This window comes from Atractosteus spatula, unplaced genomic scaffold, assembly GCF_055471065.1.
Source record: "Atractosteus spatula isolate fAtrSpa1 unplaced genomic scaffold, fAtrSpa1.hap1 Scaffold_105, whole genome shotgun sequence".
NCBI lineage: Eukaryota > Metazoa > Chordata > Actinopteri > Semionotiformes > Lepisosteidae > Atractosteus > Atractosteus spatula.
In genome coordinates this window covers 1-23,175 of record NW_028296659.1, presented here as the reverse complement: position 1 = coordinate 23,175, position 23,175 = coordinate 1, and the positions used below count along the sequence as shown (strand labels likewise).

The window sequence follows — 23,175 nt, the reverse complement described above, 5'->3', positions numbered from 1 at the left end:
CTGCCCGCAGGTGCCGACGGTCCGCTTTCGCTTGCAGCTCACTCGGCACGGCTGCTGCTGGTGGGAGGGGCCTAAGCTAAGGAGGCCGGCCGGCTGGCGCCCCCCGCGGCTGCGGTCGTTGTCGGGCCGTTGACAGGAGATCAAAGAGCAGGGCCCCCGCCCGGGACTGGCGGGCAGGCAGGCGAGCAAGCAGGCAGGCAAGAGAGGGGGAGAGCGGAGTCCGGGCGGCCGGCAGCCGCGTGCGGACCGGGCTCCAGAGGCGTCGGCCTGCGCCGCTGCGCGCCAGCCGGACGCCCGCGCGCCCGCCCAAGGCCGGCGTCGGGCATCGCTTCTCGGCCTTTTGGCTAAGATCAAGGTTTAAGCCGGCAAGCCCGCAATTCCAAGGTCTTAGTCCAGGGGGTCGGGAAGGCGTGGGGACGGAAGGTCTGACCGGAAGGAGTGGAGTCTGGAGTTCGGAGGCTGGAGAGCTGGTGCTTGGTGACGAGGGCGACGAGGAGGATTGCCGGACGGTGGAAGGAGTGTTGCTGCCAAGGACGACCTTTTGCAGTGCTGGTGTGGAGAGGATTGCCGTTGGTGGACGACGACGAGAGGATGGAGCAGAACGGCTGGAAGTCAGCGGGGTTTTCTTGGCTGAAGGAGGAGCGGAGGAAGGACTCTCTCCGTTTCATGCCGAGGAGCCGGGATGGACTGGAGGCTTGGGACCGAGCTAAGTTTAAAAAGCTTGTTTTGTTTGATGGTTTGGGTTTACGTTTTGAAGATATTTTGTGTTTACAGGACTTTGGTGCTCGGGGGATTTTTGATTTGACTTTGATTTCAGAAGCTTTATGTTTGGATGTTTGGAGGAAGGTGCAGGAGAAGGAAGAGGACGCACCGTTTCGGCTTTTTCAAGTCGAACCGCTGTTTGCTGGGGAACTGAAGGTGTTGACAGTTCACATGGGCGATCCCTTTGTTCCGGAGGGGGACATAGTCTCCTTCCTGCAGCAATTTGTGGATCTACAAGGAGTGGGGAAGAGAGATTTGGAACCGGACGGAGTGTGGACTGGAAAAAGAACATACCAGATGAGGTTGCGTCTGGGGAAGACAGTGGCAGAGGGGGTGATACACCCTCCTGCCTTTTTCAAGATCGGGACTCGTAAGGGGTACCTAGAGTATTCTGGGCAGCCCCTTGCATGTTATAAATGTGGAGAACGGGGTCATTTTGCAAGGCTGTGTACGTTGGTACGGTGTAGGCTGTGTGAGACATTGGGCCACATGGCAAAGGAATGTGTGCAGGGGAAGAGGTGTTTCTTGTGTAAAGAAATAGGACATGTGTCTCGGGAGTGTACAAAGGGAGAAGGTGGTGGGGAAGCAGAGGAGGCATTGGGGAAGGGGAGGGGGAAGGGTGAAGTTGGAATAAGGGAGGGACAGGGGAACGGGGAGGTCAAGGTAAAAATAGAGAAGGTTCCTGAGAAGGGGAAGGGGATGGGGGAGATTAGCGGGGAAACAAGGGAGGTGTTAGTAAAGGGAAAGGAGAAGGGAGGGACTAGTGTGGAAACAAAGGAGGTGTTAGCAAGGGGAAAGGAGAAGGGAGGGACTAGTGTGGAAACAAAGGAGGTGTTAGTAAAGGGAAAGGAGAAGGGAGGGACTAGTGTGGAAACAAAGGAGGTAGCATTGAAGGGGAAGGGGAAGGGAGAGACTAGTGTGGAAATAAAGGAGGTAGTAGCGAAGGGGAAGCCGAAGGGAGAGACTAGTGTGGAAACAAAGGAGGTGTCAGTGAAGGGGAAGCCGAAGGGAGAGGGGGGGACTGAGGGTCAATTAAATGTGCAGAAGGTAGAGGTTGTACAAAAGGGTCAACCTTTAGATTCAGGAGTAGTTGCTGGGTGTGCGCGTGTATCGTTTGATGTGCATCCAGCATGGCAGCAGTGGCTTGCGGATAATCGATCAAAATGTGCGGCTGCAGTAGAAGTTCTGCAAGGGAAATACAAGGGTTGCTGTATTGAATTTATGTCGGATGGGACGCTGCCGGTTAGTTATAGGATAACAGGGAGAACGAGAGAGGAATGTTTTTTGATAAGGGATGATTTGATAAAACATTGGGCCGGAAAAAGTGATAATTTTTGATTTATCAGACAGTGGGGAGGCTGAGTGCGAGTCAAAAGGGAAGGTTTAACACCGAGTTTGTTTTGAGTTGGTATAATGGACGAGTAAAGTTTAATTGTGTAATACTTTGCGCTGGCTTGAGAATGGAGGGTTGGTCTTTATTTGCATAAGGGGCGGGTTTTTGACAAGGATGATGTATGTAATTTTGAGATTAATTTGTGCTGGTGGGGTTTGGGGTGGAATTTGGGATTAGGCGAACTTATTTGTTGAATCGAGTTATTTGGGTTTCATGGGAATCGAGTTTGTTTCATGGAAAGGGGAGGATTAGGTTAACAGAGTGCATCTTGAGATTATTTTGAGTGGGGTGGAAAGTTGATTTGCATAACGGGCGGGATTATGATAATAGATGCTTGTTAAGATTGGTATTTTGGGATTTGGGTTCTAGGTTTTGAGTTTTTTTGGATTTATGATGTTATGGTTTGCTGTATTTTGTATTTTGTAATAAAAAAAAAAAAAAAAAAAAAAAATCTGTTCTTATCAGTTTAATATCTGATACGTCCCCCATCGGGGGACCACATATTAAACGGATTTTTGGAACAGGGAGCTGGATCAGGAGCTTGCTCCGTCCTCTCCACGCATCGGCCCGGTATTGCAGCGCCTCCGGGAACGGTGCACTACCTTCTCTCAGCGGTGAAAAGACAGACGTAGCTAGCAAGCAAGCGAGGTGGACCGGAGCTCCTTCCTCTCCGGTCTCGTCTCTCGTCCATCTGTGTGTCTCTGTGTCTCTCTCTCTCCCCCTCCCCGTTCCCGTGCTCCCTCCGTGCACTTTCCCGCGCCTCGACTCTCTCGGCAAGCAGGCCGGCCCCCTTTTCGGCTCCCGTGCGTTTTCCCTCCAAAAAACTTAGTTTTTTCCTCCTTTTTCCAGGGAGGCAGGCGTGGCTTGTGTGTGTGTGTGTGTGTGTGTGTGTGTGTGTGTGTGTGTGTGTGTGTGTGTGTGTGTCCCCGTCCTTGCAGGCGGGCCCCTTTCGACAGCCGGCCGTTTTCCCTCCAAAAAACTTAGTATATACACCTTTTCTTTCTTTTTTTCGGCAGGCAGGCAGGTGTGTGTGTGTCCCCGTCCCTCCCGAGAGAGCGCTGCCCCTTGCCTCTGCCCGCAGGTGCCGACGGTCCGCTTTCGCTTGCAGCTCACTCGGCACGGCTGCTGCTGGTGGGAGGGGCCTAAGCTAAGGAGGCCGGCCGGCTGGCGCCCCCCGCGGCTGCGGTCGTTGTCGGGCCGTTGACAGGAGATCAAAGAGCAGGGCCCCCGCCCGGGACTGGCGGGCAGGCAGGCGAGCAAGCAGGCAGGCAAGAGAGGGGGAGAGCGGAGTCCGGGCGGCCGGCAGCCGCGTGCGGACCGGGCTCCAGAGGCGTCGGCCTGCGCCGCTGCGCGCCAGCCGGACGCCCGCGCGCCCGCCCAAGGCCGGCGTCGGGCATCGCTTCTCGGCCTTTTGGCTAAGATCAAGTGTAGTATCTGTTCTTATCAGTTTAATATCTGATACGTCCCCCATCGGGGGACCACATATTAAACGGATTTTTGGAACAGGGAGCTGGATCAGGAGCTTGCTCCGTCCTCTCCACGCATCGGCCCGGTATTGCAGCGCCTCCGGGAACGGTGCACTACCTTCTCTCAGCGGTGAAAAGACAGACGTAGCTAGCAAGCAAGCGAGGTGGACCGGAGCTCCTTCCTCTCCGGTCTCGTCTCTCGTCCATCTGTGTGTCTCTGTGTCTCTCTCTCTCCCCCTCCCCGTTCCCGTGCTCCCTCCGTGCACTTTCCCGCGCCTCGACTCTCTCGGCAAGCAGGCCGGCCCCCTTTTCGGCTCCCGTGCGTTTTCCCTCCAAAAAACTTAGTTTTTTCCTCCTTTTTCCAGGGAGGCAGGCGTGGCTTGTGTGTGTGTGTGTGTGTGTGTGTGTGTGTGTGTGTGTGTGTGTGTGTGTGTCCCCGTCCTTGCAGGCGGGCCCCTTTCGACAGCCGGCCGTTTTCCCTCCAAAAAACTTAGTATATACACCTTTTCTTTCTTTTTTTCGGCAGGCAGGCAGGTGTGTGTGTGTCCCCGTCCCTCCCGAGAGAGCGCTGCCCCTTGCCTCTGCCCGCAGGTGCCGACGGTCCGCTTTCGCTTGCAGCTCACTCGGCACGGCTGCTGCTGGTGGGAGGGGCCTAAGCTAAGGAGGCCGGCCGGCTGGCGCCCCCCGCGGCTGCGGTCGTTGTCGGGCCGTTGACAGGAGATCAAAGAGCAGGGCCCCCGCCCGGGACTGGCGGGCAGGCAGGCGAGCAAGCAGGCAGGCAAGAGAGGGGGAGAGCGGAGTCCGGGCGGCCGGCAGCCGCGTGCGGACCGGGCTCCAGAGGCGTCGGCCTGCGCCGCTGCGCGCCAGCCGGACGCCCGCGCGCCCGCCCAAGGCCGGCGTCGGGCATCGCTTCTCGGCCTTTTGGCTAAGATCAAGTGTAGTATCTGTTCTTATCAGTTTAATATCTGATACGTCCCCCATCGGGGGACCACATATTAAACGGATTTTTGGAACAGGGAGCTGGATCAGGAGCTTGCTCCGTCCTCTCCACGCATCGGCCCGGTATTGCAGCGCCTCCGGGAACGGTGCACTACCTTCTCTCAGCGGTGAAAAGACAGACGTAGCTAGCAAGCAAGCGAGGTGGACCGGAGCTCCTTCCTCTCCGGTCTCGTCTCTCGTCCATCTGTGTGTCTCTGTGTCTCTCTCTCTCCCCCTCCCCGTTCCCGTGCTCCCTCCGTGCACTTTCCCGCGCCTCGACTCTCTCGGCAAGCAGGCCGGCCCCCTTTTCGGCTCCCGTGCGTTTTCCCTCCAAAAAACTTAGTTTTTTCCTCCTTTTTCCAGGGAGGCAGGCGTGGCTTGTGTGTGTGTGTGTGTGTGTGTGTGTGTGTGTGTGTGTGTGTGTGTGTGTGTGTCCCCGTCCTTGCAGGCGGGCCCCTTTCGACAGCCGGCCGTTTTCCCTCCAAAAAACTTAGTATATACACCTTTTCTTTCTTTTTTTCGGCAGGCAGGCAGGTGTGTGTGTGTCCCCGTCCCTCCCGAGAGAGCGCTGCCCCTTGCCTCTGCCCGCAGGTGCCGACGGTCCGCTTTCGCTTGCAGCTCACTCGGCACGGCTGCTGCTGGTGGGAGGGGCCTAAGCTAAGGAGGCCGGCCGGCTGGCGCCCCCCGCGGCTGCGGTCGTTGTCGGGCCGTTGACAGGAGATCAAAGAGCAGGGCCCCCGCCCGGGACTGGCGGGCAGGCAGGCGAGCAAGCAGGCAGGCAAGAGAGGGGGAGAGCGGAGTCCGGGCGGCCGGCAGCCGCGTGCGGACCGGGCTCCAGAGGCGTCGGCCTGCGCCGCTGCGCGCCAGCCGGACGCCCGCGCGCCCGCCCAAGGCCGGCGTCGGGCATCGCTTCTCGGCCTTTTGGCTAAGATCAAGTGTAGTATCTGTTCTTATCAGTTTAATATCTGATACGTCCCCCATCGGGGGACCACATATTAAACGGATTTTTGGAACAGGGAGCTGGATCAGGAGCTTGCTCCGTCCTCTCCACGCATCGGCCCGGTATTGCAGCGCCTCCGGGAACGGTGCACTACCTTCTCTCAGCGGTGAAAAGACAGACGTAGCTAGCAAGCAAGCGAGGTGGACCGGAGCTCCTTCCTCTCCGGTCTCGTCTCTCGTCCATCTGTGTGTCTCTGTGTCTCTCTCTCTCCCCCTCCCCGTTCCCGTGCTCCCTCCGTGCACTTTCCCGCGCCTCGACTCTCTCGGCAAGCAGGCCGGCCCCCTTTTCGGCTCCCGTGCGTTTTCCCTCCAAAAAACTTAGTTTTTTCCTCCTTTTTCCAGGGAGGCAGGCGTGGCTTGTGTGTGTGTGTGTGTGTGTGTGTGTGTGTGTGTGTGTGTGTGTGTGTGTGTGTCCCCGTCCTTGCAGGCGGGCCCCTTTCGACAGCCGGCCGTTTTCCCTCCAAAAAACTTAGTATATACACCTTTTCTTTCTTTTTTTCGGCAGGCAGGCAGGTGTGTGTGTGTCCCCGTCCCTCCCGAGAGAGCGCTGCCCCTTGCCTCTGCCCGCAGGTGCCGACGGTCCGCTTTCGCTTGCAGCTCACTCGGCACGGCTGCTGCTGGTGGGAGGGGCCTAAGCTAAGGAGGCCGGCCGGCTGGCGCCCCCCGCGGCTGCGGTCGTTGTCGGGCCGTTGACAGGAGATCAAAGAGCAGGGCCCCCGCCCGGGACTGGCGGGCAGGCAGGCGAGCAAGCAGGCAGGCAAGAGAGGGGGAGAGCGGAGTCCGGGCGGCCGGCAGCCGCGTGCGGACCGGGCTCCAGAGGCGTCGGCCTGCGCCGCTGCGCGCCAGCCGGACGCCCGCGCGCCCGCCCAAGGCCGGCGTCGGGCATCGCTTCTCGGCCTTTTGGCTGCGATCCTTAGTACGTGGCAGGCCCGCGGCTGAGGTAACACCAAAAGACCGGGGAGAGAAGACCGGAGAGGACACCGCCTGGAGGAGACTACGCTGCTGGATTTGCCGGATTTGGACTTTGGATTGGCCTGGACTGCGCTTCGGATTTTCGTTTCCTGGATTGGACGCTTGGACACCAGAAGACTTCGGTTTTGGTGAGAAGGCTGCTTCGGCAGCCGCAAAGGCTGCGGAACGATGGCTGCGGATCCCGGGGCGGCGAGGACGGCTGAGGAGGGTCCCAAGATCCGGAAGACCATCCGCTTCATCTGGAAGCCGGATGGAGAGATGCCGGGGAGGGACGTCTTCGAAGAGGAGATCCTTTTTGGGATCCTGGGTTTGGACGTGGCGGATATCAAGTGCTTGCAGGGGAATCGGGCGCAGCGCTATATGGATCTCTCGTTCGTGGAGGAGAAAGGACATCGCGGCGCTTCCGAGAAGATCATGAAGGCTAAGGAAAGTGGCAGGCTGGAGAATTACGTGTGTCTGGGGCTCCAGAGCAACAATGAAAGGTCAGTGATTCTGCACATGTTTGACCCCTTTGTTCCCGATAGTGACGTCACGACCTTCCTCCGTCGTTACGTCGACGTGTTGGACCCCCCTCGTATCATCATGGACCCCTACAAGGTCTGGACCGGGAAGAGGCAGTATCACGTTGAGCTGAGGCCAGACGACAGAAGTAAGGATGGTTTCGCCCACCCGCCTGCCACTTTCGCCATTGGTCCAGGTAGGGGGTACTTGTTCTACGGGAATCAGCCGCCGTTCTGTCGGAAGTGTCGGGAGTCCGGGCACCGGGAGGCCGAGTGTAACGCGGCGGAGTGTGGGAAGTGCCACCGGCGGGGTCATCAGGCCCGGAACTGCCCCGTTAAAGAGTGTTCCTTGTGTGGCAACACTGGCCATTTGTATCGCAACTGCCTCCTTAGGAACGCCGAGTATGCCAGAGCTGTCCATGACGGATCCGGCCTGGCGGTGGGAGAAACGGAGTCGGACGGCAGTGAGGCTGGGGACACCGAGGACGAACATCAGGATGGTGGTGGAGCGGTCCCTGGGGGAGCCGGGAAGGATGCCGGATGGACGGTGGTGGTGCGGCCGAGACGGAAAGGGAAGGGGAAGGGGAGGCAGCATGAGGAGGACGGCGACGATCCGCAGGAGGGACCATCTCGGGTCGAGGACGGGGTGGTCGGGAGCTGGGCGGATGTGGTGAAGGCCCCCCCCCCCGCCCGAGCAGACGCAGGACCAACCGCAGCACGGGGGGCAGGTGAGGAGGAGGAGGAGATGCACCACATGCCTGTGTTGAGGAAGAAGCCTAGGAAGCGGTCGCAGGCTGGCAAGGGACAGATGGAGACGGGCGACAAGAAGAAGAAGACATCCAGGGAGTACTACGGGGAGGCGGAGCTCGTCCCGGAGACGGTAGCAGCTCTGGTGACGGCGCCAGAGCAGGAGGTGATGGCAGACCGGGAGGTGATGGCAGACCAGGAGGAGATGGAGGAGGGGGCAGCGCCAGCGTCAACGCAGGACGGTCAGGAGCTGGGGGACACCGCAGGCTCCCTCCCCCCTGGGCAGGGAGACAGAGTCATGGCACGGGGCCCCTTCTCTGTGGCGCAGTGCCTTTCAGGTGAGGGGAGCCCTGTGGTGACGTGCCAGGTCGACACCCCGGACCGCGAGTACTCGCGCCGGCCTGACCCTGACCCGGGCTCCAGCCCCAACCCCTCTCCCGACCCCCCTCCCCCCGATCCCGACCCCGACCCCCACCCTGACCGGGGCCCCGACCCCGGCCTCGGTCCCAGCCCCGGATTTGTTCTCGATCCCGGGCCCGACCCCGTCTCTGACATGGAGGTGGGCGTGAGCCCAGTCCCTTCGGTCACCTACATCGAGGGGACAGACACCGACAGTTCGGTCAGTGCAGCAGGGGCAGAGCATCCACTCAGCTCTAGCTCCAGCGACGGTATGGAGAGTGACAGCCCCCCGGAGCAGCCATGACCTTCACAGTGGCCACGGCTAATGTGAGGGGTCTGCGGAACCGGGAGAAACGAGCTGGAGTTTTCCGATATTTGTCCCAAAGGCTTTTGGATATTTGCTTTTTGCAGGAGACCCATCTGAAAGACCACGACGATGTGCTCGCTTACCAGAAGGAGTGGACAAAGGGGCCCTCGTGGTGGAGCGTTGGGGGGGTGAACTCCTCTGGCGTGGGCATCCTGTGTGGTTCCCCAGGGTTTGCGGCACAGGTGGTCAGCTCTGTGGTCCCCGGGCGCCTGCTGGTGGTCGACGGGACCCGGCACGGGGTGCGGACCCGGCTGATCGGTGTGTATGTCCCGGCGGACCGGCGGCAGCAGGGCTCCTTCCTGAAAGATCTGGAGCCCCTGCTGTACACAAACAGAGAGCTGATCATCGGCGGGGATTTTAACATCGACCTGGGGGACTCACAAGGTGAGGGTGCCCATGGGTTACGGTCTCTGATTGCAGATTTTGGCCTGCGGGACGGATTTCAGAATGTCGCACATCACACCTGGGACAACGGAAGGGGGACCTTCAGGCGGCTGGATTATGTCTTCACTTCGGCGAACTGGACGACCCTAAGCAGGCAAGCGACCCCTACTTGGTTTTCCGACCATCACATGCTGACGGCTTCCTTTGGTGTTGAGGACCCTCGTTTCCAGGCCGGATACTGGAAGCTGAACAGGCAAGTCCTGCAGGAGGCGAGATACCAGAGGAAGATCGCTACAGTGCTGAGGGCATGTGCGGAGAGGAGGGACGCCTTCAGTTCGGCGGTGCACTGGTGGGAGTCCTGTAAGCGCACCATCGCGGTGGTGACGAAGAAGTACTGCAGGATCCGCCGCAGCTTGGAGGACCGCCAGTGCACCAAGCTCCAGGAGGAGCTCGAGGCACTGTATGCGCAGCTGAACCAAGGGGGCGCTTACGAGGGGGAGAAGATCGCCCACATCAAGAGCCTGCTTAGGGGTAAGTGGCTGCAGTGGGCTAAGGACTTTCTTTTCAGGCTCCGTGGAGTCTGGAGGGAGAATGACGAAAGCTGCTCGTCCCAGTTCTTCGGCGCCGTGAGGAGGCAACAAGAGCGAGGCTTCTTTGACGGCGTTCGGAGGACGGACGGGTCTGTAGCCACTTCCATACCCGGGATGTTGGAGTGTGCCACAGAATATTACAGCACCCTGTTTGCTGAGAAGGAGACCGACGCCGGTATCAGGAGCAGGCTCCTGGACGGAGTGGAGCCGGCGGTAGACGACCCCGCTGCTCTGGGCGGGGCAGTGTCAGGGGCAGAGATCCGATCTGCCCTGATGGGGATGAAGAAGGGCACTGTCCCTGGCATAGACGGTCTACCGACCGAGTTTTACCTCACCTTTTTTGACCAGCTGGAGCCGCTCTTGGTGCAGGTATTCAACGAGGTGCTGGATCGTGATGGGCTCGGTGCCACCATGAAGATCGGTGTCATCTCCCTCGTCCATAAGGGAGGTGACAAGGCAGACCTGGGGAATTGGCGGCCAATCCAGCTCCTGTGCACTGACTATAAGATCTTGGCCAGGGTGCTGGGCGGCCGCCTGAGAACAGTGATGCCGGCCTTGGTGCAGGCTGACCAGACGTGTGGTGTGGCAGGCCGCAAGATCAGCTGGACCCTGCAGCTGATCCGCGACGTCATCGCGTGGGTGGAAGATAGAGGCCTGCCGCTCCTGCTGGTGAGCCTCGACCAGACCAAGGCCTTTGACCGGGTCCATCACGAGATTCTGTGGGCACTCCTGAAGAGGAAGGGTCTGCCGGACGGGTTTGTCAGGTGGGTCCGGACCTTGTACAACGGGGTGGCATCCCGGGTATGCGTCAACGGAGCGTTGGGCGGGCATATTCCAGTGCGGTGTGGTGTGCGACAGGGCTGTCCTCTCTCGCCCCTGCTGTATGTGCTTTTCCTAGAGATCCTCCTGGACCAGCTCAGGAGGGATCCGGGAGTGGATGGGATCCTGGTGCCAGGTGGAGGAGGGCAGATGGCGAAGATCGCGGCATATGCAGACGACGTCACGCTCTTCCTGGGCTCTGAAGGCGGCCTGGGGAGGGCGCTCAGCATTGTCGAGGATTTCTCAAGAGGTACCGGCGCCCGACTGAACAGGGCCAAGAGCTTAGTGAAGGTCTTCGGGACCTGGCCGAGCGAGCCGCGGGACTTTGGCGGTCTGTCACGGACGACTGGGCCGCTGAAGATCCTGGGGGTGAGCTTTCACTCCACAGATCCTGGAGGTGTCAACTGGGAGGCCGGGTTCCGGAAAGTCAACCGGAAGCTAGGCCTGTGGCAGCAACGATCGCTAACCTGGATCGGGAAGGCGCTGGTACTGAAGGCGGAAGTCCTGCCTCTGCTTCTCCACCTGGCGGTAGTGTACCCCCTGCCGGTCCGGAAGCGGAGAGATCTGGTGAGGAGCATCTTCAACTTCGTCTGGGGTCACACCTACGAACGGGTGAAGAGGTGTGATATGTACAGACCCCTGGCCGATGGGGGTCGGGGGATCTTGGACTTCCCGGCGAAGTTGGACTGCGCCTTCATAGCGAGCCTGTGCACGGTCCTGCACGACAACCCGGCCCACCTGTGCAGCCGGTTTGTCAGTCTCTGGCTGGCGGCGAGCATGCGGCACCTGACGGTCTGGACCAACACGACCCCCAAAGCAGAGCGGCTCCCGCTGCACTACCGCCACGCAGTGCGGTGGCTGCGGGCACACCCGGGGATCAAGGAAGGGACGAACTGTTTGAATCACAGGACCATGTACAGGATGGTGAAGGCGGAAGAACGGCCGGCGATCCCGGGTGTGTCCCGGATCATCTGGCAGCGGGTCCAGCCGGAGGGGCTGGATAACAAGTTGAAGGACCTGAACTGGCTCTGCGTGTGGGGTCGGCTGACGGTCAGGGCCGTCATGCATGCGCACGGGCTCTCCAGACAGAGCCTGTGCCCGCGACACGGCTGCGCGGGCGAAGAGACGGTGGGTCACGTCTTCTGGGAGTGTGCCTTCGCCCAGAGGGTGTGGAGATCGTGCGGGACCCTCTTTGCACAGGTAAGCCCCGATTCCCCCATCACGCAAGCGTCCGTCCTGAGAGGGATCGCCGGCATCCGGGGCCGGAACCGGAAATTCCTGCTGTGGCTACTGGTCAGCCTGGTCAAGGCCTTCATCTGGGATGCCCGGACAGACCTGGTGAAGCACGGCGTGGAGAAGCCTGCTTTTGGGATCCTGCGGAGGGTGAAGGAGGAGGTGGCCAGGAGGGTCCAGTGGGACATTCATAGATGGGGGTTTGCCGCAGCAAAAGAGCGCTGGAAGGATTTGTGCACGGGACATTAGGGGGGTGTTGGTGTGGGACTGTTTTATGATTTGTTAACGAACTTTTTTCTAATAAAAATATAAAAAAAAAAATCTGTTCTTATCAGTTTAATATCTGATACGTCCCCCATCGGGGGACCACATATTAAACGGATTTTTGGAACAGGGAGCTGGATCAGGAGCTTGCTCCGTCCTCTCCACGCATCGGCCCGGTATTGCAGCGCCTCCGGGAACGGTGCACTACCTTCTCTCAGCGGTGAAAAGACAGACGTAGCTAGCAAGCAAGCGAGGTGGACCGGAGCTCCTTCCTCTCCGGTCTCGTCTCTCGTCCATCTGTGTGTCTCTGTGTCTCTCTCTCTCCCCCTCCCCGTTCCCGTGCTCCCTCCGTGCACTTTCCCGCGCCTCGACTCTCTCGGCAAGCAGGCCGGCCCCCTTTTCGGCTCCCGTGCGTTTTCCCTCCAAAAAACTTAGTTTTTTCCTCCTTTTTCCAGGGAGGCAGGCGTGGCTTGTGTGTGTGTGTGTGTGTGTGTGTGTGTGTGTGTGTGTGTGTGTGTGTGTGTGTCCCCGTCCTTGCAGGCGGGCCCCTTTCGACAGCCGGCCGTTTTCCCTCCAAAAAACTTAGTATATACACCTTTTCTTTCTTTTTTTCGGCAGGCAGGCAGGTGTGTGTGTGTCCCCGTCCCTCCCGAGAGAGCGCTGCCCCTTGCCTCTGCCCGCAGGTGCCGACGGTCCGCTTTCGCTTGCAGCTCACTCGGCACGGCTGCTGCTGGTGGGAGGGGCCTAAGCTAAGGAGGCCGGCCGGCTGGCGCCCCCCGCGGCTGCGGTCGTTGTCGGGCCGTTGACAGGAGATCAAAGAGCAGGGCCCCCGCCCGGGACTGGCGGGCAGGCAGGCGAGCAAGCAGGCAGGCAAGAGAGGGGGAGAGCGGAGTCCGGGCGGCCGGCAGCCGCGTGCGGACCGGGCTCCAGAGGCGTCGGCCTGCGCCGCTGCGCGCCAGCCGGACGCCCGCGCGCCCGCCCAAGGCCGGCGTCGGGCATCGCTTCTCGGCCTTTTGGCTAAGATCAAGTGTAGTATCTGTTCTTATCAGTTTAATATCTGATACGTCCCCCATCGGGGGACCACATATTAAACGGATTTTTGGAACAGGGAGCTGGATCAGGAGCTTGCTCCGTCCTCTCCACGCATCGGCCCGGTATTGCAGCGCCTCCGGGAACGGTGCACTACCTTCTCTCAGCGGTGAAAAGACAGACGTAGCTAGCAAGCAAGCGAGGTGGACCGGAGCTCCTTCCTCTCCGGTCTCGTCTCTCGTCCATCTGTGTGTCTCTGTGTCTCTCTCTCTCCCCCTCCCCGTTCCCGTGCTCCCTCCGTGCACTTTCCCGCGCCTCGACTCTCTCGGCAAGCAGGCCGGCCCCCTTTTCGGCTCCCGTGCGTTTTCCCTCCAAAAAACTTAGTTTTTTCCTCCTTTTTCCAGGGAGGCAGGCGTGGCTTGTGTGTGTGTGTGTGTGTGTGTGTGTGTGTGTGTGTGTGTGTGTGTGTGTGTGTGTGTCCCCGTCCTTGCAGGCGGGCCCCTTTCGACAGCCGGCCGTTTTCCCTCCAAAAAACTTAGTATATACACCTTTTCTTTCTTTTTTTCGGCAGGCAGGCAGGTGTGTGTGTGTCCCCGTCCCTCCCGAGAGAGCGCTGCCCCTTGCCTCTGCCCGCAGGTGCCGACGGTCCGCTTTCGCTTGCAGCTCACTCGGCACGGCTGCTGCTGGTGGGAGGGGCCTAAGCTAAGGAGGCCGGCCGGCTGGCGCCCCCCGCGGCTGCGGTCGTTGTCGGGCCGTTGACAGGAGATCAAAGAGCAGGGCCCCCGCCCGGGACTGGCGGGCAGGCAGGCGAGCAAGCAGGCAGGCAAGAGAGGGGGAGAGCGGAGTCCGGGCGGCCGGCAGCCGCGTGCGGACCGGGCTCCAGAGGCGTCGGCCTGCGCCGCTGCGCGCCAGCCGGACGCCCGCGCGCCCGCCCAAGGCCGGCGTCGGGCATCGCTTCTCGGCCTTTTGGCTAAGATCAAGTGTAGTATCTGTTCTTATCAGTTTAATATCTGATACGTCCCCCATCGGGGGACCACATATTAAACGGATTTTTGGAACAGGGAGCTGGATCAGGAGCTTGCTCCGTCCTCTCCACGCATCGGCCCGGTATTGCAGCGCCTCCGGGAACGGTGCACTACCTTCTCTCAGCGGTGAAAAGACAGACGTAGCTAGCAAGCAAGCGAGGTGGACCGGAGCTCCTTCCTCTCCGGTCTCGTCTCTCGTCCATCTGTGTGTCTCTGTGTCTCTCTCTCTCCCCCTCCCCGTTCCCGTGCTCCCTCCGTGCACTTTCCCGCGCCTCGACTCTCTCGGCAAGCAGGCCGGCCCCCTTTTCGGCTCCCGTGCGTTTTCCCTCCAAAAAACTTAGTTTTTTCCTCCTTTTTCCAGGGAGGCAGGCGTGGCTTGTGTGTGTGTGTGTGTGTGTGTGTGTGTGTGTGTGTGTGTGTGTGTGTGTGTGTGTGTCCCCGTCCTTGCAGGCGGGCCCCTTTCGACAGCCGGCCGTTTTCCCTCCAAAAAACTTAGTATATACACCTTTTCTTTCTTTTTTTCGGCAGGCAGGCAGGTGTGTGTGTGTCCCCGTCCCTCCCGAGAGAGCGCTGCCCCTTGCCTCTGCCCGCAGGTGCCGACGGTCCGCTTTCGCTTGCAGCTCACTCGGCACGGCTGCTGCTGGTGGGAGGGGCCTAAGCTAAGGAGGCCGGCCGGCTGGCGCCCCCCGCGGCTGCGGTCGTTGTCGGGCCGTTGACAGGAGATCAAAGAGCAGGGCCCCCGCCCGGGACTGGCGGGCAGGCAGGCGAGCAAGCAGGCAGGCAAGAGAGGGGGAGAGCGGAGTCCGGGCGGCCGGCAGCCGCGTGCGGACCGGGCTCCAGAGGCGTCGGCCTGCGCCGCTGCGCGCCAGCCGGACGCCCGCGCGCCCGCCCAAGGCCGGCGTCGGGCATCGCTTCTCGGCCTTTTGGCTAAGATCAAGTGTAGTATCTGTTCTTATCAGTTTAATATCTGATACGTCCCCCATCGGGGGACCACATATTAAACGGATTTTTGGAACAGGGAGCTGGATCAGGAGCTTGCTCCGTCCTCTCCACGCATCGGCCCGGTATTGCAGCGCCTCCGGGAACGGTGCACTACCTTCTCTCAGCGGTGAAAAGACAGACGTAGCTAGCAAGCAAGCGAGGTGGACCGGAGCTCCTTCCTCTCCGGTCTCGTCTCTCGTCCATCTGTGTGTCTCTGTGTCTCTCTCTCTCCCCCTCCCCGTTCCCGTGCTCCCTCCGTGCACTTTCCCGCGCCTCGACTCTCTCGGCAAGCAGGCCGGCCCCCTTTTCGGCTCCCGTGCGTTTTCCCTCCAAAAAACTTAGTTTTTTCCTCCTTTTTCCAGGGAGGCAGGCGTGGCTTGTGTGTGTGTGTGTGTGTGTGTGTGTGTGTGTGTGTGTGTGTGTGTGTGTGTCCCCGTCCTTGCAGGCGGGCCCCTTTCGACAGCCGGCCGTTTTCCCTCCAAAAAACTTAGTATATACACCTTTTCTTTCTTTTTTTCGGCAGGCAGGCAGGTGTGTGTGTGTCCCCGTCCCTCCCGAGAGAGCGCTGCCCCTTGCCTCTGCCCGCAGGTGCCGACGGTCCGCTTTCGCTTGCAGCTCACTCGGCACGGCTGCTGCTGGTGGGAGGGGCCTAAGCTAAGGAGGCCGGCCGGCTGGCGCCCCCCGCGGCTGCGGTCGTTGTCGGGCCGTTGACAGGAGATCAAAGAGCAGGGCCCCCGCCCGGGACTGGCGGGCAGGCAGGCGAGCAAGCAGGCAGGCAAGAGAGGGGGAGAGCGGAGTCCGGGCGGCCGGCAGCCGCGTGCGGACCGGGCTCCAGAGGCGTCGGCCTGCGCCGCTGCGCGCCAGCCGGACGCCCGCGCGCCCGCCCAAGGCCGGCGTCGGGCATCGCTTCTCGGCCTTTTGGCTAAGATCAAGTGTAGTATCTGTTCTTATCAGTTTAATATCTGATACGTCCCCCATCGGGGGACCACATATTAAACGGATTTTTGGAACAGGGAGCTGGATCAGGAGCTTGCTCCGTCCTCTCCACGCATCGGCCCGGTATTGCAGCGCCTCCGGGAACGGTGCACTACCTTCTCTCAGCGGTGAAAAGACAGACGTAGCTAGCAAGCAAGCGAGGTGGACCGGAGCTCCTTCCTCTCCGGTCTCGTCTCTCGTCCATCTGTGTGTCTCTGTGTCTCTCTCTCTCCCCCTCCCCGTTCCCGTGCTCCCTCCGTGCACTTTCCCGCGCCTCGACTCTCTCGGCAAGCAGGCCGGCCCCCTTTTCGGCTCCCGTGCGTTTTCCCTCCAAAAAACTTAGTTTTTTCCTCCTTTTTCCAGGGAGGCAGGCGTGGCTTGTGTGTGTGTGTGTGTGTGTGTGTGTGTGTGTGTGTGTGTGTGTGTGTGTGTGTGTCCCCGTCCTTGCAGGCGGGCCCCTTTCGACAGCCGGCCGTTTTCCCTCCAAAAAACTTAGTATATACACCTTTTCTTTCTTTTTTTCGGCAGGCAGGCAGGTGTGTGTGTGTCCCCGTCCCTCCCGAGAGAGCGCTGCCCCTTGCCTCTGCCCGCAGGTGCCGACGGTCCGCTTTCGCTTGCAGCTCACTCGGCACGGCTGCTGCTGGTGGGAGGGGCCTAAGCTAAGGAGGCCGGCCGGCTGGCGCCCCCCGCGGCTGCGGTCGTTGTCGGGCCGTTGACAGGAGATCAAAGAGCAGGGCCCCCGCCCGGGACTGGCGGGCAGGCAGGCGAGCAAGCAGGCAGGCAAGAGAGGGGGAGAGCGGAGTCCGGGCGGCCGGCAGCCGCGTGCGGACCGGGCTCCAGAGGCGTCGGCCTGCGCCGCTGCGCGCCAGCCGGACGCCCGCGCGCCCGCCCAAGGCCGGCGTCGGGCATCGCTTCTCGGCCTTTTGGCTGCGATCCTTAGTACGTGGCAGGCCCGCGGCTGAGGTAACACCAAAAGACCGGGGAGAGAAGACCGGAGAGGACACCGCCTGGAGGAGACTACGCTGCTGGATTTGCCGGATTTGGACTTTGGATTGGCCTGGACTGCGCTTCGGATTTTCGTTTCCTGGATTGGACGCTTGGACACCAGAAGACTTCGGTTTTGGTGAGAAGGCTGCTTCGGCAGCCGCAAAGGCTGCGGAACGATGGCTGCGGATCCCGGGGCGGCGAGGACGGCTGAGGAGGGTCCCAAGATCCGGAAGACCATCCGCTTCATCTGGAAGCCGGATGGAGAGATGCCGGGGAGGGACGTCTTCGAAGAGGAGATCCTTTTTGGGATCCTGGGTTTGGACGTGGCGGATATCAAGTGCTTGCAGGGGAATCGGGCGCAGCGCTATATGGATCTCTCGTTCGTGGAGGAGAAAGGACATCGCAGTGCTTCCGAGAAGATCATGAAGGCTAAGGAAAGTGGCAGGCTGGAGAATTACGTGTGTCTGGGGCTCCAGAGCAACAATGAAAGGTCAGTGATTCTGCACATGTTTGACCCCTTTGTTCCCGATAGTGACGTCACGACCTTCCTCCGTCGTTACGTCGACGTGTTGGACCCCCCTCGTATCATCATGGACCCTTACAAGGTCTGGACCGGGAAGAGGCAGTATCACGTTGAGCTGAGGCCAGACGACAGAAGTAAGGATGGTTTCGCCCACCCGCCTGCCACTTTCGCCATTGGTCCAGGTAGGGGGTACTTGTTCTACGGGAATCAGCCGCCGTTCTGTCGGAAGTGTCGGGAGTCCGGGCACCGGGAGGCCGAGTGTAACGCGGCGGAGTGTGGGAAGTGCCACCGGCGGGGTCATCAGGCCCGGAACTGCCCCGTTAAAGAGTGTTCCTTGTGTGGCAACACTGGCCATTTGTATCGCAACTGCCTCCTTAGGAACGCCGAGTATGCCAGAGCTGTCCATGACGGATCCGGCCTGGCGGTGGGAGAAACGGAGTCGGACGGCAGTGAGGCTGGGGACACCGAGGACGAACATCTGGATGGTGGTGGAGCGGTCCCTGGGGGAGCCGGGAAGGATGCCGGATGGACGGTGGTGGTGCGGCCGAGACGGAAAGGGAAGGGGAAGGGGAGGCAGCATGAGGAGGACGGCGACGATCCGCAGGAGGGACCATCTCGGGTCGAAGACGGGGTGGTCGGGAGCTGGGCGGATGTGGTGAAGGCCCCCCCCCCCGCCCGAGCAGACGCAGGACCAACCGCAGCGCGGGGGGCAGGTGAGGAGGAGGAGGAGATGCACCACATGCCCGTGTTGAGGAAGAAGCCTAGGAAGCGGTCGCAGGCTGGCAAGGGACAGATGGAGACGGGCGACAAGAAGAAGAAGACATCCAGGGAGTACTACGGGGAGGCGGAGCTCGTCCCGGAGACGGTAGCAGCTCTGGTGACGGCGCCAGAGCAGGAGGTGATGGCAGACCGGGAGGCGATGGCAGACCAGGAGGAGATGGAGGAGGGGGCAGCGCCAGCGTCAACGCAGGACGGCCAGGAGCTGGGGGACACCGCAGGCTCCCTCCCCCCTGGGCAGGGAGACAGAGTCGTGGCACGGGGCCCCTTCTCTGTAGCGCAGTGCCTTTCAGGTGAGGGGAGCCCTGTGGTGACGTGCCAGGTCGACACCCCGGACCGCGAGTACTCGCGCCGGCCTGACCCTGACCCGGGCTCCAGCCCCAACCCCTCTCCCGACCCCCCTCCCCCCGACCCCGACCCCGACCCCCACCCTGACCGGGGCCCCGACCCCGGCCTCGGTCCCAGCCCCGGATTTGTTCTCGATCCCGGGCCCGACCCCGTCTCTGACATGGAGGTGGGCGTGAGCCCAGTCCCTTCGGTCACCTACATCGAGGGGACAGACACCGACAGTTCGGTCAGTGCAGCAGGGGCAGAGCATCCACTCAGCTCTAGCTCCAGCGACGGTATGGAGAGTGACAGCCCCCCGGAGCAGCCATGACCTTCACAGTGGCCACGGCCAATGTGAGGGGTCTGCGGAACCGGGAGAAACGAGCTGGAGTTTTCCGATATTTGTCCCAAAGGCTTTTGGATATTTGCTTTTTGCAGGAGGCCCATCTGAAAGACCACGACGATGTGCTCGCTTACCAGAAGGAGTGGACAAAGGGGCCCTCGTGGTGGAGCGTTGGGGGGGTGAACTCCTCTGGCGTGGGCATCCTGTGTGGTTCCCCAGGGTTTGCGGCACAGGTGGTCAGCTCTGTGGTCCCCGGGCGCCTGCTGGTGGTCGACGGGACCCGGCACGGGGTGCGGACCCGGCTGATCGGTGTGTATGTCCCGGCGGACCGGCGGCAGCAGGGCTCCTTCCTGAAAGATCTGGAACCCCTGCTGTACACAAACAGAGAGCTGATCATCGGCGGGGATTTTAACATCGACCTGGGGGACTCACAAGGTGAGGGTGCCCATGGGTTACGGTCTCTGATTGCAGATTTTGGCCTGCGGGACGGATTTCAGAATGTCGCACATCACACCTGGGACAACGGAAGGGGGACCTTCAGGCGGCTGGATTATGTCTTCACTTCGGCGAACTGGACGACCCTAAGCAGGCAAGCGACCCCTACTTGGTTTTCCGACCATCACATGCTGACGGCTTCCTTTGGTGTTGAGGACCCTCGTTTCCAGGCCGGATACTGGAAGCTGAACAGGCAAGTCCTGCAGGAGGCGAGATACCAGAGGAAGATCGCTACAGTGCTGCGGGCATGTGCGGAGAGGAGGGACGCCTTCAGTTCGGCGGTGCACTGGTGGGAGTCCTGCAAGCGCACCATCGCGGTGGTGACGAAGAAGTACTGCAGGATCCGCCGCAGTTTGGAGGACCGCCAGTGCACCAAGCTCCAGGAGGAGCTCGAGGCACTGTATGCGCAGCTGAACCAAGGGGGCGCTTACGAGGGGGAGAAGATCGCCCACATCAAGAGCCTGCTTAGGGGTAAGTGGCTGCAGTGGGCTAAGGACTTTCTTTTCAGGCTCCGTGGAGTCTGGAGGGAGAATGACGAAAGCTGCTCGTCCCAGTTCTTCGGCGCCGTGAGGAAGCAACAAGAGCGAGGCTTCTTTGACGGCGTTCGGAGGACGGACGGGTCTGTAGCCACTTCCATACCCGGGATGTTGGAGTGTGCCACAGAATATTACAGCACCCTGTTTGATGAGAAGGAGACCGACGCCGGTATCAGGAGCAGGCTCCTGGACGGAGTGGAGCCGGCGGTAGACGACCCCGCTGCTCTGGGCGGGGCAGTGTCAGGGGCAGAGATCCGATCTGCCCTGATGGGGATGAAGAAGGGCACTGTCCCTGGCATAGACGGTCTACCGACCGAGTTTTACCTCACCTTTTTTGACCAGCTGGAGCCGCTCTTGGTGCAGGTATTCAACGAGGTGCTGGATCGTGATGGGCTCGGTGCCACCATGAAGATCGGTGTCATCTCCCTCGTCCATAAGGGAGGTGACAAGGCAGACCTGGGGAATTGGCGGCCAATCCAGCTCCTGTGCACTGACTATAAGATCTTGGCCAGGGTGCTGGGCGGCCGCCTGAGAACAGTGATGCCGGCCTTGGTGCAGGCTGACCAGACGTGTGGTGTGGCAGGCCGCAAGATCAGCTGGACCCTGCAGCTGATCCGCGACGTCATCGCGTGGGTGGAAGATAGAGGCCTGCCGCTCCTGCTGGTGAGCCTCGACCAGACCAAGGCCTTTGACCGGGTCCATCACGAGATTCTGTGGGTACTCCTGAAGAGGAAGGGTCTGCCGGACGGGTTTGTCAGGTGGGTCCGGACCTTGTACAACGGGGTGGCATCCCGGGTATGCGTCAACGGAGCGTTGGGCGGGCATATTCCAGTGCGGTGTGGTGTGCGACAGGGCTGTCCTCTCTCGCCCCTGCTGTATGTGCTTTTCCTAGAGATCCTCCTGGACCAGCTCAGGAGGGATCCGGGAGTGGATGGGATCCTGGTGCCAGGTGGAGGAGGGCAGATGGCGAAGATCGCGGCATATGCAGACGACGTCACGCTCTTCCTGGGCTCTGAAGGCGGCCTGGGGAGGGCGCTCAGCATTGTCGAGGATTTCTCAAGAGGTACCGGCGCCCGACTGAACAGGGCCAAGAGCTTAGTGAAGGTCTTCGGGACCTGGCCGAGCGAGCCGCGGGACTTTGGCGGTCTGTCACGGACGACTGGGCCGCTGAAGATCCTGGGGGTGAGCTTTCACTCCACAGATCCTGGAGGTGTCAACTGGGAGGCCGGGTTCCGGAAAGTCAACCGGAAGCTAGGCCTGTGGCAGCAACGATCGCTAACCTGGATCGGGAAGGCGCTGGTACTGAAGGCGGAAGTCCTGCCTCTGCTTCTCCACCTGGCGGTAGTGTACCCCCTGCCGGTCCGGAAGCGGAGAGATCTGGTGAGGAGCATCTTCAACTTCGTCTGGGGTCACACCTACGAACGGGTGAAGAGGTGTGATATGTACAGACCCCTGGCCGATGGGGGTCGGGGGATCTTGGACTTCCCGGCGAAGTTGGACTGCGCCTTCATAGCGAGCCTGTGCACGGTCCTGCACGACAACCCGGCCCACCTGTGCAGCCGGTTTGTCAGTCTCTGGCTGGCGGCGAGCATGCGGCACCTGACGGTCTGGACCAACACGACCCCCAAAGCAGAGCGGCTCCCGCTGCACTACCGCCACGCAGTGCGGTGGCTGCGGGCACACCCGGGGATCAGGGAAGGGACGAACTGTTTGAATCACAGGACCATGTACAGGATGGTGAAGGCGGAAGAACGGCCGGCGATCCCGGGTGTGTCCCGGATCATCTGGCAGCGGGTCCAGCCGGAGGGGCTGGATAACAAGCTGAAGGACCTGAACTGGCTCTGCGTGTGGGGTCGGCTGACGGTCAGGGCCGTCATGCATGCGCACGGGCTCTCCAGACAGAGCCTGTGCCCGCGACACGGCTGCGCGGGCGAAGAGACGGTGGGTCACGTCTTCTGGGAGTGTGCCTTCGCCCAGAGGGTGTGGAGATCGTGCGGGACCCTCTTTGCACAGGTAAGCCCCGATTCCCCCATCACGCAAGCGTCCGTCCTGAGAGGGATCGCCGGCATCCGGGGCCGGAACCGGAAATTCCTGCTGTGGCTACTGGTCAGCCTGGTCAAGGCCTTCATCTGGGATGCCCGGACAGACCTGGTGAAGCACGGCGTGGAGAAGCCTGCTTTTGGGATCCTGCGGAGGGTGAAGGAGGAGGTGGCCAGGAGGGTCCAGTGGGACATTCATAGATGGGGGTTTGCCGCAGCAAAAGAGCGCTGGAAGGATTTGTGCACGGGACATTAGGGGGGTGTTGGTGTGGGACTGTTTTATGATTTGTTAACGAACTTTTTTCTAATAAAAATATAAAAAAAATCTGTTCTTATCAGTTTAATATCTGATACGTCCCCCATCGGGGGACCACATATTAAACGGATTTTTGGAACAGGGAGCTGGATCAGGAGCTTGCTCCGTCCTCTCCACGCATCGGCCCGGTATTGCAGCGCCTCCGGGAACGGTGCACTACCTTCTCTCAGCGGTGAAAAGACAGACGTAGCTAGCAAGCAAGCGAGGTGGACCGGAGCTCCTTCCTCTCCGGTCTCGTCTCTCGTCCATCTGTGTGTCTCTGTGTCTCTCTCTCTCCCCCTCCCCGTTCCCGTGCTCCCTCCGTGCACTTTCCCGCGCCTCGACTCTCTCGGCAAGCAGGCCGGCCCCCTTTTCGGCTCCCGTGCGTTTTCCCTCCAAAAAACTTAGTTTTTTCCTCCTTTTTCCAGGGAGGCAGGCGTGGCTTGTGTGTGTGTGTGTGTGTGTGTGTGTGTGTGTGTGTGTGTGTGTGTGTGTGTCCCCGTCCTTGCAGGCGGGCCCCTTTCGACAGCCGGCCGTTTTCCCTCCAAAAAACTTAGTATATACACCTTTTCTTTCTTTTTTTCGGCAGGCAGGCAGGTGTGTGTGTGTCCCCGTCCCTCCCGAGAGAGCGCTGCCCCTTGCCTCTGCCCGCAGGTGCCGACGGTCCGCTTTCGCTTGCAGCTCACTCGGCACGGCTGCTGCTGGTGGGAGGGGCCTAAGCTAAGGAGGCCGGCCGGCTGGCGCCCCCCGCGGCTGCGGTCGTTGTCGGGCCGTTGACAGGAGATCAAAGAGCAGGGCCCCCGCCCGGGACTGGCGGGCAGGCAGGCGAGCAAGCAGGCAGGCAAGAGAGGGGGAGAGCGGAGTCCGGGCGGCCGGCAGCCGCGTGCGGACCGGGCTCCAGAGGCGTCGGCCTGCGCCGCTGCGCGCCAGCCGGACGCCCGCGCGCCCGCCCAAGGCCGGCGTCGGGCAT

At 61.0% G+C, this 23,175-nt stretch overlaps 10 non-coding genes across 10 annotated transcripts; all 10 read left to right on the top strand.

Annotated features, from left to right (window-relative positions):
- The first annotated feature begins 2,567 nt into the window (after positions 1-2,567).
- LOC148809902 (U2 spliceosomal RNA) lies at positions 2,568-2,759 on the top strand. Its single transcript, XR_016087088.1, has one exon. It is a non-coding gene; the product is annotated as a U2 spliceosomal RNA (small nuclear RNA).
- A 791-nt stretch (positions 2,760-3,550) lies between these two features.
- Positions 3,551-3,741, top strand: LOC148809901 (U2 spliceosomal RNA). Its single transcript, XR_016087059.1, has one exon. It is a non-coding gene; the product is annotated as a U2 spliceosomal RNA (small nuclear RNA).
- Positions 3,742-4,526: 785 nt separating this feature from the next.
- LOC148809900 (U2 spliceosomal RNA) lies at positions 4,527-4,717 on the top strand. The gene has a single exon (XR_016087048.1). It is a non-coding gene; the product is annotated as a U2 spliceosomal RNA (small nuclear RNA).
- Positions 4,718-5,504: 787 nt separating this feature from the next.
- LOC148809899 (U2 spliceosomal RNA) lies at positions 5,505-5,695 on the top strand. The gene has a single exon (XR_016087130.1). It is a non-coding gene; the product is annotated as a U2 spliceosomal RNA (small nuclear RNA).
- A 6,202-nt stretch (positions 5,696-11,897) lies between these two features.
- LOC148809898 (U2 spliceosomal RNA) lies at positions 11,898-12,083 on the top strand. The gene has a single exon (XR_016087084.1). It is a non-coding gene; the product is annotated as a U2 spliceosomal RNA (small nuclear RNA).
- Positions 12,084-12,870: 787 nt separating this feature from the next.
- Positions 12,871-13,061, top strand: LOC148809897 (U2 spliceosomal RNA). The gene has a single exon (XR_016087119.1). It is a non-coding gene; the product is annotated as a U2 spliceosomal RNA (small nuclear RNA).
- A 791-nt stretch (positions 13,062-13,852) lies between these two features.
- On the top strand, positions 13,853-14,043 carry LOC148809896 (U2 spliceosomal RNA). The gene has a single exon (XR_016087108.1). It is a non-coding gene; the product is annotated as a U2 spliceosomal RNA (small nuclear RNA).
- A 791-nt stretch (positions 14,044-14,834) lies between these two features.
- Positions 14,835-15,025, top strand: LOC148809895 (U2 spliceosomal RNA). Its single transcript, XR_016087097.1, has one exon. It is a non-coding gene; the product is annotated as a U2 spliceosomal RNA (small nuclear RNA).
- Positions 15,026-15,810: 785 nt separating this feature from the next.
- Positions 15,811-16,001, top strand: LOC148809894 (U2 spliceosomal RNA). Its single transcript, XR_016087042.1, has one exon. It is a non-coding gene; the product is annotated as a U2 spliceosomal RNA (small nuclear RNA).
- Positions 16,002-22,205: 6,204 nt separating this feature from the next.
- Positions 22,206-22,388, top strand: LOC148809893 (U2 spliceosomal RNA). The gene has a single exon (XR_016087085.1). It is a non-coding gene; the product is annotated as a U2 spliceosomal RNA (small nuclear RNA).
- Positions 22,389-23,175: the final 787 nt, after the last annotated feature.